The sequence below is a fragment of the Cynocephalus volans genome, chromosome 14, assembly GCF_027409185.1.
Source record: "Cynocephalus volans isolate mCynVol1 chromosome 14, mCynVol1.pri, whole genome shotgun sequence".
NCBI classification, from domain to species: Eukaryota; Metazoa; Chordata; class Mammalia; order Dermoptera; family Cynocephalidae; genus Cynocephalus; species Cynocephalus volans.
The window spans coordinates 60334465-60353115 of NC_084473.1; the positions used below are offsets into that span (position 1 = coordinate 60334465).

Below are 18651 nucleotides of genomic sequence, written 5' to 3' on the forward strand. Positions count from 1 at the left end.
TAGATTTGGGATTATTACTAGGTTACAACCTACATGAAGAGATCTAGGGTAAGGGTAATAAGGAGTATTCCAGGTTAGTTTATAACTTTCTGGCCCCATCATGGCTGCTTCTAAGTAAAATGGTCTTATGATAATATGTTCCAGAACAGGTAAACGTGATTACTGACTTATCCCAGATCTCTCAAGTACTTTCTAAAACCACATAATTAATTTGGTAGAAAAATTAGAAAATACACATGAGAAAAAGAAGAAAATTAAAATCACCCATGAATTCACAACTAAGAGATAATTAGTTTAACATTTTGGTATATATTCTTCCACATTAATTTTTTTCATGTGGGTGTACATGTTACAGACATGTCATTTGAATTTCCTTGGTTATATCATCCTAAATGTACAAAAAGGTCAATAAGTGGTAATAAATCAAATGTTACTGGCTGAACAGCAGACCTGCAGATCCTTCTCTCCACCGTGCTCACAAAATGGGACTTAAGATAGGAAAATGAAGAATTCTTCTAAGGAGAAACTAAACAGCCTCAGAAAAAAATACCTTCATAAACTGACATTTGGTAGTCTGTCGATAAAAATCCTGCCGTTTGACCTGTCTGTCTCACCCCAGCAGTGGCTTTCAATTTACAGTTTTAATTGATTTCTCTCATGTAGAAAAAAGAACAAAGACCCAAGAGTCACTGGACACTTGGGAAAAGCTCACAATATCAGAGGTAAAAAACAAAACAAAAGGTGCTCAGAGGAAACCAAGATGACGTAGGATATGGAAGAAAACTTTTTAAAAGAAGCACTTGGAAATTAAAAATATAATTGCTGAAATAAAGACTCAAAAGAAGAGAAAGAGTGGTCTGGCTGGTTGGCTCAGTTGGTTAGAATGTGGTGCTGATAACACCAAGCTTCAGGGTTTGATCCCCATACTGGCCAGCTGCCAAAAAAAAAGAGAGAGAGAGAACATTCATTGAAGACACCTCCCAGGAAGTCAAATAAAAAGACGAAGAAATGGAAAACTGGAGAAAAAAGGGAAGAGAATTAAAGAATCAACCAGAAATTCTGTTGTTCAGACAATAGGAATTCCAGAAAGTATAAAACAAAGGGAAAAAAACTATTTAAAAAATTCAACAAAATTTATCTGAAGACCACAAATCTCCAGGTCAGAATATCCAGCCCAGTGAATGAAAAAAGACCTATACCAAGGACATGATCATGAAATGTCAGAGCACTGGGAATAAAGATCATAGAAACTTACAAAAAGGGGGGAAAATATTCATATCAAAAGGAAGAGAAAACAATAACTTCAGGCTTCTCAACAGTGTCACTGAATTCTGGAAGATAATGGAGTATTATCTTTAGCATTCTGAAGTGAAATTATGTTTACAAAAGTAAGAAATTTATATCCAACCAAACCACCAATAAAATATAAGGTTCTAATAAAGACATTTTCAGAGATGCAAGGACTCAAAATTTTACCTTTATATACCCTTTTTTAGGAAATTACCACTTCAGAATACAAGAGAGTTAACCAAGAAAGGAGTCCAGGAAATGGGGGAGCTAATTAGAGGACAGTGACAGGGAAGTCCTAGAACAACAACCACACCCCAAGCAGCCAGTCCTGTTTAGATCAGGAGGACAGAGTGATATGGGAGGGAGGTCTTGAGAAAAAATGGTCTTGGATGGTTTTGTGTTTGGAGGTTTGGAAAAAGTATTTCTAGCCCTTTGATGTTTAGAAATGGTTACATAGTCATAATTATATAAATACGAATTAATCTAAACTACTGAATTAATCAAAACATTTTTGCCCTATGACGTTTTTGCCAAAAAGTCCTGCCGTATGACTTTTAAAGATTAGGATAGAACTACAGTGAGAGGAGGTGGAGAAGGGAGATGGAGGAGTAGACTGAGTAGAGAGCTAAATCCTCAACTACCATAATAGGATGTCAATAGACAATGGCTTAAATCGATAAATCAAGAAAAAGCTGAATGAGCAAATTATTTAAACACAAAGAGGTAAATAGTAGACAAAACAGCTAAAAGTTTATCAAAATGGCAGACTGGAGAGCAATATGGGTAAGAGATGGAGCAGAGGTCCATCATTTTCCCAGCCAAGTCTTTTAGAATAGTTAATTTTTAAAATACCATGTACATATACTACATTGATTTAAAAATTAATGAAAAAATATTTGCCTATACTTTTCAGATAGAATCGGAATTGATGGATCAAAGGGCTAACATTTTTTAGGTTTTTGCCATATAGTGTCCAGAAGGACACTTGTAAGCACTTAAACTCCCATCAGCAGTATATCTTCGCTAATCTATTTTATTTTTTAAAATCTTTGCGAGTTGGCTGAGCAAAAAAAGAAAAAAAAAATTCTCATTATTATTTGAAGTGTGTATTCTTTAAGTAGGTCCTACTTGTAGCTGAGGCTAAGTGGCTTTCTCTCTTCCCTTCCTGTTGAGTTCCTGAATTAATACTTGATGAAATTACAGAATGCAAAAAATCATCTTCATTGGCAAGTAACAAAAAATATAAATATCCCAGACTGAATTATTTATCTGCTTGCCCAAACTAGTGCCGCTTGACTTCGCTATTTCCATTAATACTCCTCTAATTTTTGATCCTTTCCTCCATATTTAGTCAGGCATCTAATTAAATTTGACTTTGCTTAGGCTCTCATACCTGTTACCTCCTTTCTATTCCCATTCTTACAACTCAAACGTTGCTCTCACTTTCAGGAGAATTTTGATAGATATTTCCAAGTTACCCTTCCAAAGGATTTTATATAAACTTATATTTCCACCAATTGTGGAGAATGGAGAATGACTTTGTCCTCAAACTGTCAACAACACTTGGTAATAACAAACTTTTTGAGCTCTATCAATTTAATAGGTGAAAAATGGATGGCACCTCATTGTTGCATTGCTTATGTGCATGGGCAGAATGTATGACTTCTGCCTACACCTCATTAAGCAGTTTTAGGTCACATGGACAGGCTTTGTGCCAGGGCTAGCAATGCCAGCATTTTTCACTCGACAGCCTTTACAGTGGAAGGCAGGGTGGGAGAGGGGGAGCGGGGGAAGGTGGCTGGAATGGATGTGGAAGCTATGATCATTTTTTTCACTTGTGACTTTTGGGTTTTATGTCTTTCTCCACCCTAAGACTAAAATTTCACCCATGGTTTGTTTTTTTAACTTGTTATTATAAAACATTCAAATACACAGAAGTAGAGAGAATAGAATAATGAAACTTCATGTATCTATCACAGCTAAAAAATTATTTTCTATATTTTTATTTTATCTATCCCATACCTAATTATTTTTCTAAAGTTTTCTAAGAAAATCCCAGGTATTATTACTTCACTCATTAAAACTTTAGTATGTTTCTCTAACAGGTAAGAACTTTTTTTATTGATGTATAAAAAACACATTAAAATATATGGCTCAGTGTTATAACACCAAAATTAAGGATTTGGATCCCTATACTGGCCAGCCACACACACACACAAAAGTATAGCTTAATTAATTTTGACAAAATGAAAACATTTATGTAACCACATCCTATATCAAGAAGTAGAATATTATCAACATTCCAGAAGCCCCCTTTTTGTTCTCTGCAGGTCACTACCCAAAGTTAAACACTATCTTGACCTTGATAACCAAAAGAATCTGCTCTGACCAGGTCAGCTAAATTATAGTGCCTTCAGAGATCTGGGATAAGTCAGTAATCGAGTCCACCTGTCCTGGAATATATTATCATAAGAGTATCTTATTTGGAAGCAGTCATAATGGTGCCAGAAAGCCATAAGATAACCTAGAATCGTTCACGCCCCTACCCTAGATCCCTGCATGTGGGATGTAACCTAGTAACAACCCCAAATCTGTATGTCTTGTGCTACTAATAGAAGGCTTGATGAAGTAATTAGGTGAGGCGTCTTTCTCTTTGTCCTTAACCTCTTCTTCTTTCTTGTGATTATAAAATGTTAAACTCTGCTGGCCCTCTGAAAGCATTTACTAATACTAAACTCTGTGGAACACACTTTCAGGGCTACCTGATTTATGTCTCTCTCCTGTTGCAATCACCATATTGGTTCAATAAATCCTTTTGCGGGGGGAGCTAGCATGTATGGGGATCCAAATCCATGATGCTGGTGTTACCAGCACCATGCTCTCTCAAGTGAGCTAACTGGCTAGCCCCAATAAATCCTTGCTATATGTATTTGGTCTCAGTTTCTTTTTAGGTCAACAACTTCTATCAGCTTCAATCGGTTTTGCATGGTTTTGAACTTTATATACATAGAATTGTGTTACAAACTTTATTTATATAAATGGAATCATATTGTTTGGTGTCTGGTCACTTCACTCAACATTACATTTGTAAGATTCATCCATGTTGTCATGTGTAACAGTATATTCATACAAACTATAGGGTATTTACCATACAATAGTATACAGAATATTTACATACTATAGAATTTATAGAGTATTTCATTGCGTGAATATTTCATAGGATTTTAGCTATATTACTGATGGATATTTGAATTGTTTCCAATTTTTGGCTATTGCAAACAGTGCTGCTATGATCATTCTTGTACAGTCTTTTGATGCACATATGTCTGCATTTCTGTTGTGTGTGTACCTAGGAGTTGCATTACTGGATCATAGGATATGCTTATGTTTAGTTTTAGTAAATGCTTTCAATTTTCTAAAATGGTTGTACCAATCAGCAAATTAGAGTTACAATTGTCCTGTGTCATCATCAACACTTGGCATTGTCAGCTGTTGCAAGTTGGCTTCCTGGGAATTAGACTCTGAGAAGAAGATTATCATGCAGGAAATTTATTAGGAGGTGCTGTTGGGATCAACACCTTTGGAAGGGAAAAGGCAGAAGCACAACTGGACAGATGTAGAAGATGGGTGGTAATGCAGTATCAACAAATGTTTCATCTGATTCCATGGAGAGCCTGTGCTTTGGGGACCTTGCATGGCCTACACTCTGAAATCATGATATGCTGTTTATATCTATTACATTAGTAATAGGAGCTTATGATGGAGGCTAGCTGAAGTTAACCAGCCAAGTCATTTTGTCTCACTTTTGTTTAGTGCCTCTTCTGTGATGACTGCTCTCTGGTAGGTGTTAACATGCAATCTCCATGCCCACTTTGCACCCACTCCCATATGGCCATTGTTGACCTAAAAAGAAACTGAGATCAAATACATATAGCAATGATTTATTGAGCCAATATGATGATTTTAACCAGGGAAACACATAGATCAGGTAGCTCTGAAAATATGTTCCCTAGAGGGCCAACAGAGCTTAACATTTTATAATCACCAGAAGGGGGAAGGGTCAAAGGAGAGAGAAAGACACCCCATCTAATTACTTCATCAGGCTTTCTATTGGTAGTATAGGACATATAGATTTGGGATTGTTATTAGGTTGCATCCTACCTGCAGGGATTAGGGTGAGGGTAATAAATGATCTTGGTTATTTTATGACTTTCTGACTCCATTATGACTTCTTCTAAGTAAAATGGTCTTATTATACCATATTCCAGGACAGGTGGATGTGATTACTGACTTTGATCTCTCAAGGCACTATAATTTAGCTGACCTGGTCAGAGCAGATTCTTTGGTTATCACCGTCCTTCCCCAGTCTTCCTTGTTCCTGATCTTCCAATCTTTCTTCTTCCACCCTGACTAACCAGCCAAGCCCTTTGTCACTATTTATGACTCTGTGTATATTCTAACCTCAGGTGACTTCTCTTTCCACACAAAGGATGACAGGTAGGATGAGGTAAGTATTTATTACACACCCTAGTCAGTGGTTCTCAATGAAATAAAATAAATTCACATCAATGAAATAAATTCACGTCAATGAAATAAAAAATTTGGGGGAGTAGAACCTAGGTGTCAGTATTTTGTTTCGTTTTTAAGTTTTCCGGGTGATTCCATCTTCATCCAAGCTTAAGAACCACTGCTCGGGTGTTCAGCTTTCTGCTAAATCTCAAAAGATGAACTTCGTTGTATATTAGAATCAACTGGTCAGCTTATTTAAAATGCAGGTTTTAAGCCCCACCCCTAGAGATTCTGATTCACAGGACTGAGTCAAGGCCCAAATGTTTATATTTTTAATAGTCACCCAAGGATAAATGATTCTGATGCAAGTAAATCAAAGAGCTAACTATGAAAAACTAATATACGTTCTTTGCTTTCGAGGAACTTAAATCTCATAGAAGAGCAAGTTTTTAAATTAGTGGCAGGTGGAATTTTAGCAAAGAGTGTTGAAAAATCATCTCTAGAGGATTTTAGAAATCACGTAGTCCATTATCTGCTTAGATTATTTAAATAAAATCTATAATTGAAAAAGAAATGGGGTTGAGTTGCTGTGAGACACTAAAGCTTATATTTAAAACTCTCCATAACACATTTGACTTTTTAAAAAGCCAGGTTATACTATTGAGAATGTTTTAAAAAAATCCAGCCAAATTAAAATTACAGAAGTCTTTCTGCCATCTTTATTTATTTTATTTTACTAAATATAGAATGCTTCACAAACTTGCATGTCATCCTTGTGCAGGGGTCATCTAGTCTTCTCCGTATTGTTCCAATTTTAGTGTGTGTGCTGCTGAAGTGAGTACTCTTTGCTATCTTTAGATTCATGTTTTTAATATTCATGGTGGACTCTCTTTTCTGCCAAAGCCCTTAGACAACGGACAGTAGCAATTTTCACTGTCTAGAGCACTGATTCTCTAACTTGATGTGCATAAGAATCACCTGAAACTCTTGTTTAAATGGAAATTCAGATTCAGTAGGTCTGGGCCGAAGTCCATGATTCTGCATTTCTAACAGGCTCCCAGATGCTGCTGCTGCAACTGGTCTGGGGATCACACTTTGAGGAGTCAAGTTCTGTAGCCTTTTGTCATTTCCCTCTAGCCCACACTTCACCTTGTAACAAATTCTGCTCACTTTAATCCTTTGGGCTAAAGCCAATAAATCCGAACCACTTAAGATGTTCAATTCTGGGTGGTTAAATGATCCAACTACATGTTCTGCACTGCAGGTTAGAAAGGGGATTTAAAGAAATAAAAAATTGAAATATAGTCAAGTATAGACTTTAAAAACAATTAAAAATGTGACCCACACTCTCCATATTGATTCACTCTCCTTTGATTTGAACAGTATCGTTGTCATATCTTAACCTCTTGTTAATCAACAAGATTTAAAAAGATGTATCAATGGAAATGATGTGTTAAACAACTTATGTTTTTTTTAATTTGAGATTTTATTGAATAAATAAATATTAACTTTCCTACTTTATGTTGGGTACTGCTAGGTTACAACAATTAGGATTTGGTCTGCAAACAAAAAGCAACCTAACATACAGTGTGTATTAGTTTCCTGTGGCTGCCAGGACAGGGTACCACAAACTTGGTAGCTCAAAACAACAGAAATTTATTCTCTCACTCAAAGGCCAGAAGTCTAAAATCAAGGCATCAGTAGGGTTGATGCCTTCTGGAGGCTCTCAGGACCAATCTGTTTCGTGCCCCTCACTTAGCTTCTGGGGACTGCTGACAATCCTTGGCTTGTAGATAGATCACCTCAATTTCTACCTCCATCTTTATAACACCTCTTTTCTGTGTCTTTTCCTCTCCTCTTCAAGAAGAGTAGTTTCTATAAGGGCTCTTTTCATTGGATTTAGGGCCCACCCTTATCCAGGGTGGTCTCAAATCTAGATCCTTAGCTTAATTACATCTGCAAAGACTCTTTCTCCAAATATCACATTCACAGGTTCTGGGGCAGGGACATGTCTGATGGGGGAGACACCATTCAACACACTACACAGCGTTTTAAATAAAATGGGCTTTATTCTTCTCACTTAACAAGAAGTCTGGAGTTCGGTAGCTACCAGCCCTGGTTTATCCCTTCACCTCTCTGCAGTTCTGCTGGGTTTTTCCTCATCATGCAAGACAGCTGACTCAGTTCTCTATGTTAAGTCTGCATGGGGGGTGGCAGCATCAGTCACATGTGTCTCTGTTGTCACCAGAGCACAAGCTTTCTTAGACTCCACCCAGCAACATCTCCTTCTCAGGAAGAAAGGTTGAGACAGGAAGCTTGAGCTTTCCTGTTCCATGGTGGGCTGGGTGAGGCAGCAGCCAACAATGTCTATCATGGGTGAGGGATAACTGGTGACCAACACACAGTCCCCACCCTTGGTGAGCTGAGAATTATTGTCTTGCTTAACTCTCTCAACAACCTTGTCTTCAGATTTATTTGACTGTAAGAAACAGAACCACTGGTGGTGGGCCCTGTTTGCACTGCCCCTTCAATGCAGGACCCATTGCCCCAGCTGCTGGGGACACTGACCACAGGCCACCTTCAGCTGTCAAACTCCTTGGGGACTGACTAGCTGTAGAGAGTGGCCTCGCCCAAGGTCATGCACTTCCCAGAGAGTCCCACGTTCTCACAGACTTGGCCATTTTGGACTAACTGGTACAATTTTGAAGGGTCATTCTGACTCCAGAGCTTACAGTGATGTTATGAGCTGAATTGTGCCCCCTCCCAACCCTTACCAGTTCATATGTTAAATTCCTAAACGCCAGTACCTTAGAGTGTGACTGTATGTGGAGACAGGGCCTTAAAACGAGGTAATTAGGTAAAATGAGGTCATATGGGTGGGCCCTAATCCAACATGACAGGCGTCCCTATAAGGAGAAGAAATTAGGTCACAGAGACACACAGAAAGACTATGTGAAGACACAAGGAGAAGATGGCCATCTAGAAGCCAAGGAGAGAGGACTCAGAAGAAACTAACTCTGCTGACATTCTGATCCTGGATTTCTAGGACTCCTAGAATTGTAAGAAAATAAATTTCTGTTGTTGAAGCCACCCAGGCTGTGGTCCTCTGTTATGGCAGCCCTAGCAAACCAACATGCATGGGTTGGCCAGGGCTGTGGGCCCTCATCCCAGCTTGGTTTCTCCCTTGCTCACACCTGCTTCCTTCCCTTCCTTTCTGTGGCTGTCCATCCCAAGGGCAGTCCTTAGTAAACATGGTGCATGCTTAGAGCCATCTGTGGCTTCCAGGGGACCCAGCCTGTGCCTCCACTCATGCTGGCTGAAGTCAAGGGAAGGTTGTTGGGAGGACACAGGGGACAGAGCTCGGAGACTGGAGGGCAGGAAACACATGGGCCTCTGGAGGACTGAAATGAGGTAGAAGCCGGTAAGAACATCTTTCTGTCTCTCTCCACCTCCTCTCCTCTCTGGGTGTGTGATTCATTCTGCAGATTCTCCCTGAAAATCCACCTCTCACTGTGGGCTCTGCATTGCAGATGCCTTCAAGAGGATCAGGCTGCCCCGGCCTCAACCTACAGGATTTTCATGCTCCAGGTCACCCCTGACATTGCCACTGGTGCAGAGTTTCTCTGTTCAAATTTTCAGAAAATCCCCAACTTATCTATTGACATAGCAAATAGGTAAAATTCTTTTAGAAAGCTATTTAACAATCCATATCAAGAGACATTATTGACTTACACCAGAATTGTTTTAATGTTTAACCCATATTCTCATTCCTGACAATTTATTATAAATAATTTACTTGTATAACAAGTATTTGCTGAGCATTTGCCACAGGCTTCTCACTGTAATGAATGTTAGATTAACTTATAGTAAGGAAAAAAGGGTTTCCACAATGATACTTCTTTCAGTATTAACTAAAATAAAAAACTTGGGAAATTAAGTCTTTAACAACTAGGTAAATTTTGATATAAGAACTCAGAGGAATAGGTCAAGACATTAAGAATGTGTAGATTATAAAATTGTGTGTAAAATGAATGCAAATTTTAAAAAAAACCCATAGAAGCAGAAAAATGAAATAAAAGATAAGGAGGTGGAATTTTAAACATTTAATATTGTTATAACATTTCTATAAATAAAATGTTGCCTTAAAAATACTTATTCAAGGGCCGGCCCGTGGCTCACTCGGGAGAGTGTGGTGCTGATAACACCAAGGTCACGGGTTCGGATCCTATATAGGGATGGCCGGTTTGCTCACTGGCTGAGCGTGGTGCTGACAACACTAAGCCAAGGGCTGAGATCCCCTTACTGGTCATCTTTAAAAAAAAAAAAAAACTTATTCAAAAAACCATACACAAACACACACAAATGTGTAGCAGGCTCAGATACTATAAGGGTTCTTTTCATTTCTTTGGCTATTGATGAAAATTTTTTAAAAGGCTTCTCTCATACCAACAAAAACATTTTTGTCCTTTCCTGCTTTTGTTTCTTCCTGTCTGTGAATGCAGGTGGGAGATGTTGGGGTAGCAATTTAAAGTTCTCCTGAGGTTCACAGTGAAGAAAATAACAGTCTCCTCAAGCGATTGGCAAATGTAATGCAGATATTTTACAATTGTATCAGCCATGACAATGCTATGGCTGCTGCAAGGCTAAAACCAGGCAGCCAGGCATTCTTCTTTTGGCTGTTTCTGCTTAGAAGTTATTGGTGTTTGGTCCTATTTTTCTTATATTGCAGACTTTTCGGATGCCGGATATTTAGTGGTGTCGGCTTGTTTATATTTGCATTTATTCAACATTGGAATCTTGAGTGATTCTTTAAGTTTGGAAAGTTCCCAGATACAAAGGTATAATTTATGGAGAGGGGGTGGGAGTGGTGAGCACACTTTGCAGGACGATAATGGGGAGCAAAACCTACTCTTAAACATTGTTGGCGGGGGGAGGGTAGACCACAGCAGCTAGTGGGTAATGAATGGCCTCAGGGTGGGAGTGGAGAGTGCAGAAGAGGGTTCTGGGAGTAAAGTGATGGGCCCTGAATGAGCACCTCATTCTTGCTTTTGTAGGGGAGGGAAAGACTTTCTTTCTACCCTCCTAGGTTCTATAGGTAGGTCTATGAAATAAACTAACAGGATTATAAACAGGAGAAAAGGTATACAAATTTATTGAGTGCACAGGGGCATCACAGGAAAAAGAAAGGCAAATATCCAAAAAGTGGTGAGATTTGGGAGCTGATATATTATCTTCATAAGGGAAAGGAGAGGAGGGATATAGGCACTTTAGGTGAGAGTAAATGATTTTGGGGAAAGATGAGTGGGCCCTCAGAACAGATGGGGGATAAAATAGTTTGTGACAAGGTTTTTCTGGGTGTGGTGTCAACTTCTACTCTACTGTGATGAGTCAACCTTCCCTGGTTGAGTGAAACTTTTGGGGAGGGGATTAATGACAATTGAGTTCCTTTTGGAGGATCTGTCTTTTGGGAGATAAGGGAAGTTCAGAGAAAGCCTCTCCCTTTTCAAGTGCCTATAGCTCAAAAGAATCAATATACCAAAGTGGCATATTTTGGGGTGGCATGTGCCAAACACCTTTTCTTTTGTTTTTTGAATATTGCAAATATTCCTCCTATTCTTGGGCACACTGTCCCCACCAAGAAGACTGAGAACAAACAAACAAAGCTTTTAAACAGTAAGATAGACACTGACCTAGGCCCAGCCTCCAAAGAGCAACCTGGGATTTTTGCAGGAAGTCAGGATCAAGGCTTAGGGAAGCTGCCTTGAAAATGATCAATTTTTATTCTTCTCAAATCTTTTTACCTACCAAAGACTTGCCAGGGCTGTGGAAAATAAATAAAAATACACAGAACTAGAAGGATCAAGGAAGTAATAAGTCTGTCAACAGCAGAGATTTTCTGAAGATTACCATGAGCTAATTTGAAAAACATTGCTGTTGAGTGCTAAAGAAAGGATGCTCTTATATTCAGAGTTATGGTGACACCAATTCCTTCTGGGCACCATTCATAAGGATGAGTTTGCCTCTTTGTCCTGCATCAGTGCCTCCTGGTTTGCCCTTCTCATTACAGTCCTGAATCATAGAAATTAGGGCAAGTGGGATTGTGCATGTATTAATTTTGTATGGAGGAAGTAGTTATTCAGTTACCTTGGAATAGCCCAGTGCTAATGTACTACAGCAGGTGGCAGCCTTTCCCCGGGAGAGAAGAAAGAAGCTAGTCTGACAATGCAAAATTGTTTTTGGTTTTATAGCTTTTCCTTGATATTAAGTGTCAGGTGATTTATCTAGGACCTGAAGTTGAGCTTGGCTTTATCACACAAGGAAGAGGAGAGGGGACCCTGGACCCTGCAAAAAGGGGGTGTGGGCTCACTTCCTCACTGCCGGGGCCCAATCCCACAACTGCTGGCTGTTAGTAACTCAGTGGCTGCCCTCAGGGAGTCTAGTCAAGTTCAGACACCACCTGGTGAAGGCATCAGCTTCAGGCTCAGAACAGGGCTCTGAGCACGCACAGAATTGCCTCAAAGACAGAACTGAAGCAGATCGAGAATTACTCTGCTGTGTATTGTTAGGGAGGGTGTCTGAGAGCAGAAATACACCCGTTTCGTTCCAGATCTGTAAACCAATCTTTTAAACTAACCTGCCCCCGCCCATTTTTTTAAGTTTATTAAGTTATTTGCATTCAAATTTGCAAAGTGCTTATTTGAAAGTTGAACTTGGCAGAGAAGCTTGACACTGGAAATATATCCAGTTTGTTTCTGCTTTCTTAATGGTAGGACTATAATTATTTATTAAGAAGGTCCTATATAGGAAATATTATTCAAAACAGTGTGAATGAGGAGATATTTACTAAAGTCCCTACAGATGGATGTACCTTGTGCCTAAGGCAATGGTGGTGATTAGACAGAGATAGGAATAGACAGAAATCAGGGGACTAGCTGTGGCTATTGAAATTAATTAAATAAAATTAAAACTAAAAATTCAGTTCCCCAGTTGCACTAGCCACATTTCAAGAGCTCAGTAGCCACATGTGGCTATCATATTGGACTGCACAGATTATTGGCCATATCTGTCCTCACAGAAAGTTCTACTGCATAGCACTGGACTAGGGGAAAAAACCAGGGAGTATTGTCAAGTGAAAAGGTGAGTGGTTAGGAACAAACCTTCCCTGTAACACTAGTTATTGTAACAATAATTCCTAAGTACGGCAGCAGTTTCAAATAGAGTATACCTCACATAATCCTCATGCCAATCCACAACCACCGTAATGCTGCCGACATTTGTTGAAATCTTTACTGCAGGCCAGCCACTACAAGCTCTGACTTAATAACTCATTGGTCTTTGCAAGAACCCAGTGAGGTCTGTATTACTATTGTTCCTGTTTAGCAGATGAGAAAACTGAGGCAGAGAGGGGCTGTAGTAACTTATTCCTAGTTCCTGGCTTCTAAGGAACAGCTGGGATTCAAACCCATGTCTTCCTGGGTTGTAATAATTAAGAAGGCAAGGAAAATGCCTAGTACGCTCTAGGAAAATGTGAATAAAATTTGCTTTTAAGCCACTTTCCCCTAGGAAGTCCAAACTCTTAGATTCTCTGTCACATAACTGTCTTTCTGGCTGAAAAAGGATTTATGCCAATTCTGATAGAGGAACAATGATCCCCTGTTAGCCAGGATGTGAGCGATTTCCTTCCCTCTAGAGCAGAGTCTGCTGTCTGTACAAGGGAAGTTGATTTCTCAGGAACTCACCTTTGTAGAAACAAATCTTATTTGGGTGAAAATTTTGAAGTAAAATATTCTTGTTTAAGACAAAAACAAAGACTAGAGATACATATGAGAAAATGCTGTTTCTCTAGGTAGTGAGATAATAAAAATTTTTCTGTTTATCTGTGTTTTGTAACTTTTCTACATGAATCTGTATAATAAAATTTAAAAATCCAAAGCTATATAAGACAACTCTTGACTTTTAATTGACATCTAAAAGATTAGAGAAAAATCCACTGGGCTTTTGATTTTTTAAAAATATTAGACTGAACATGAAATTTCTTCTTCACACAATCATTCTCACTCATTCTTTGATGAAGATTGTAATTAGTGTGGACTAAGCATCGCTAAATATTATTCAGTAATACCTGGAAAGTTAATTTTTTAACATAGATGTTAAATTTCTCAGTTAAAAAAAAAACTAGATACTGCATCATAAAAATTGTGAATTGGGTTTTGTTAATAGTCTTTTGATAATATAGTAAATACTTTAATATTAATAGCCAATAAAAATACTTTTGAGTGCTAAACATTTTAATCAATAGCAGGGGAAGTATGGAATTTAATTATAAGGTTGAAAAGGGCACTAAGCTCAGCTGGTTAGAGTGTGGTATTGATAACACCAGGGTCAAGGGTTCGAATCCCCATACCAGCCAGCTGCCAATAAAATAAATAAATAAAGGGCACTAAACAATGTCCATGTACTCAGTGCTTCTCTGCAGATTGGGACTCAGCTGTTTTGTGTCCATTGCCCTGTTTTATGTCACACAGTTCAAAGTGAGGAACAGTCTGGTAGATAAAAAACAGGGAGTCTGCGAATCACACTGTTACTTTTATCATCAATTAGCACCAAATGGTCACTAAAAGCTAATAAACTTGGCACGGGGAAGAGAAAAGGGATGTTTTCTAATGATAATATGTCTGTTCTTCCCACGTGAAACTCTTACTAGAAGAGCTCTTACTGAGTATGCTGCAAAGGTAAACCGTCTGGAGACAGAAGAGGAAAAAAGGTTGAGAACTGGTCAGGTCAGTAACTGCAATGGTTCTTTTCTCCTACAAAATTCTAAGGTTTTGTGATAGTTTTAGTTTAATAGTATGTCTTTAAATACTTTTTAAAAGTTGTGTACTTTTAACTTTGTATACATTTTAAAGTTAGTTTTCTTTAAATTTGCTGTACTGCTAAAGGATATCTTGATATGCTTTTAGTTAAAACTGTGGGTGAATCCACTACAAAATGATAGCCAAATAAAATGGTACCCCAAAATGTTTTCAAATATTTAAGTATCCTGAGTGAGTACAGTTTACAGAATCACTTACTTTAATGACCAAAGAAAGGGATTTTAAGTACAAAAGATAACTCAGGAAGAATCAAGTGATAATATAGCACCAAAGAATCAAGAATTCACCCTCCACCTCTGTCACTTCCCCACCATCCAGGCTTCCCTTTAAAACAAATTCCTGCCAATTGAGAGTGTAATTTAAGTGAGGTGGCTAAAGTCTTAAAAGCTAAGGAGAACAAAAGACATGTGAATTCCCAGCAATCATCTATCTATGGGGACGGTTTGAGATAAGAAAGAATGAACTGAAAAAGGGTAAACAGACTCATTCCCCAGGTAGCGTAGGCAGCTGCAAGGACTTGGGTCAGACAAGCCCTTCTCAGAAACAGAAATATTCAGCCTTGTTCACTCTCATTCCCTGCAAGAGGACAGACCTGGCTGCCTTAAAAAGGAAGAGTCCTGGAATCAAACCAGACTTCTTTGTGTTTCCTGTTTGGCTGAAATCAATATGAAGCAAATAAAATCCTGAGATCAATTCACTTAAAAAAATGTATATAAACACACATATATATATGCATTTTATATTGCCTGATGATGAAAAGTAATCAATCTTTCCAACTACATTGTCTTTGCAGATGTTGCGGAACTACCCATTTGTCTCCTCTGTTCTGCTTTTCATAGTTAGGTACTATTTCAAATAACTTTTCATTTTGCTTGATGGAAACAGCCAATCTAGGGACACCGGCAATGTTTGTTTATTCTTGGTCTCATGCTGCACTTCTAGTTTCATAAATAAGGTTGCATTTAGGCTTTGGTTTATAGAGTTCAGTGTGCAAGGGTATCCTCTGCTCTATTTTATTCCCACCCTCCGGCTTTTCATGGATGTGTGCTTTGCTAAAGTGTCCCCAGAGACCTGGAAGGACTGGCTAGGTGAATGAGCCTCGAGTTGCTGCTCAACGGCTGTTTATGATTATCTCAAAAAGCAGGCATCACATCTCATTTGTGGAATGAAAAAACTCAGGAAAGAAAGATAGGGTTTAGATCTTTCTCTTCTTTCTTTTGGACTTAAAGTACAAAGACTTGAGTTAATAATCCTCCTCAGATCATGGCATATGATCATCCATGTGAGGCCTTTTCTTGTTTTATTTTACTTTATTATTTTCCTACTTTATTACCAGCATTGGCAGCCCCTCTAATGTATTTAAGATGTGTTTGGATATGCATGTATCCCCAAGGTGTTTTTTATCTAATGTTGTTTTCTGAATGTATGTGCTTGAATTTTGTAATAGTCAATGGCTCTCATTCTGTTTCTTGCATTTTTACACAATGCCGTTTTTAAGTTCTGTTCATGTTTCTTTATGCACATCTAGCTCTTTTCTTCTAACTGCGGCATTATGTTCCATATTATGTGTCTAGTACTTTCAACATACACATTTCCCTAAGGATGAACCCCCAGACTGCCTCTAACTCCCTTGCACCACAAACAACCCTAGGATAGACATCGTTGTACATATCTATGAACCTGTATGGAGAGGGATTCCTGAGTCATACCCACCACACCCATGTAAACACACACAATGGAATACTGCCAAAGAGCTCTCTAGAATACTTGTATCTATGCCCAGTCCCACTAGCAGCACATAAGGGTTCTTGTTTCCCACATCTTTGCCAAGACTGCCAAGATTGCCCAACTTTCTAAATTTCATAAATGTATTGGGTATAAGGTAGTATCTGAAATAGTTTTAATTTGCATTCCTGTTTACTAGTGACATTGAACTTCTCTTCAACGCTTCTTAGGCATTTGGGTTTCTACTTCAGAGAACTGGCTATTCACATTTTTTGTCAATGGTTCTATTGGGCACTTTATCTGGTTTATACGAGCTCCTTATATATACTTGATTTTAATTCCTTGTTGGTTTAAAATACCTTTTGGATATTTACTTACAGTCTTTATTCTGTCCACATAAGTTTGTCTGTGATGGCCTTCACTGAATAGAAATACTTAATTTTGATGCAGTCAAATCTTTCAAAATTTTATTTTTTGCCTTGTGCTCTTTGGGTTTGATTTACAAAGTTCTTCCCCATCTCAAAGTCTTGAATATATTCTACATGTTCTTCTTTTAGCTTTATCTTTATGATTTTATAGCTTTATAGGAGGTCATAAGGTACTCAAAAATATGTGGTAATTATTATTGGGTACCCCTAACATTGTGTAACACAGTACTGGCCACACTGTAGGAACTTAAATAAATAAAAATTCTATTTCCATCTCTAGTCCTGTTTCTCTGGTAGGGAATTGAAAGATGCCTCTGGTGCAGACTGGCGGGTAAAGAGGCTAGAGAGCCCTTTCTGATCTGGGCATTCACAATTCAATGGCATGCTTTCTACCGCCCTGCCACCATCGTCTCAGGCTTGGACTTCTATGGTAACCTCCTAACTGGCTTCCATGCTTGTATTCTTGGCTTTTTCTTATCCTTTCTTAGTTCTGTGGCCAGAGTGATGGAGCTCAGAACAGTGCTGGCACATACTAAGTGCTCAATAAATGTTAATTTTTATTATTATGATCAGAATTACCATTATTATTACAGAGCTTGACCCTTATAAGTTAGTTATAGATGACAAATGTTTTCAATAGCTGTGGTACTCATATGCTTTATACTAGTCAAAGGCTATCTGGAAAACCTGCATTGTTTCAACTCTGGTTTTTATGAATCTTTTGCTTTACTAAGTTCAGACTAACAACCCATCTTTGGACATTCATCATCTGTCATGGTCCCAAGGTCATCATATTGAACATATATCCCCACTATGCAAGATGTATGTAGCTGGAGATGAATCACTACTGGCTAGGAAAATGTATTTTTTTTTTTTAACTCAGCCTTTGATTTTAGCATATTCTCAATTACTATTTGCCTTTTTTTTTTTTTTTTTTTTTATCACAGAAGTCAAGTGCATTGTATCAGTTAAGACCCAGTCAGAAGACAATCACTTAGTAATTTGAACAAGGAAACTTTAATATATTATAAAAGGGATTAACTACTAAGGGGTAAAGAGAACTGTAAAGAACATAGGAATGATAGATAAGGGGAGCAGCTACTACCTCTAGGCCATATTCTTCAACTTTTTTTTCATTCTTGCCCCTCTAAGGAGACTTTTCAGACATTTTTTCCCTATTAACACCTGTGCTCCATAAGTTATGAAACTTTATACTACAGATTTCATAACAGTTTTCAAAAACTTATGAAACTTTAATACTACAGATACGCTATATGTCTGTTCATGTGCTCTGGCCCTTTGGAGGATAACCTAAGATTATTCACACATACTTCCCACCAAGAACCAATTTTCACCTTCACTGTGAATGCTTGCTCTACGGTTAAGGCTGAGTACCCAAGGAAAGAACAAAAAAAGAAGTTCACTGTGGTGCTGCAAGTCAGGGCCAACTGGGGAACTTGTGGGACTCACTGGGTGGTTGAGTGCAGTTGGGATTCCAGCACCCACTAGCTGGAAAAGAACTCAGAACAAGGAAGAGAAACACTTTCCTTCCGCAGCGGCCCTCCGGTGCTCTTTACTGACAAAGCTGAACATGGTGCCACCTGCAAAGGAGAAAAGTTTACAGGACCCAGTTCCAGCATCACAGAACAGAGCAGTGAAGGGTAGATTTGGAGCTGAGAGGGAATAATTGATAACTGAAACATGTATCAAGGACATTTTTTTTTTAAAAGAATAAGTGTTATAATTAAATTTTGGTTAATCAAAGTTTTATGATGCCAAGGTTTTACCACATTGTGGTATATATATACTCAAAGCACTGAGAAATC

General features: G+C 38.3%; 1 non-coding gene across 1 annotated transcript; it reads right to left on the reverse strand.

Moving 5' to 3' along the window:
• Positions 1-6535: 6535 nt before the first annotated feature.
• On the reverse strand, positions 6536-6641 carry LOC134363519 (U6 spliceosomal RNA). Its single transcript, XR_010021751.1, has one exon. It is a non-coding gene; the product is annotated as a U6 spliceosomal RNA (small nuclear RNA).
• Positions 6642-18651: the final 12010 nt, after the last annotated feature.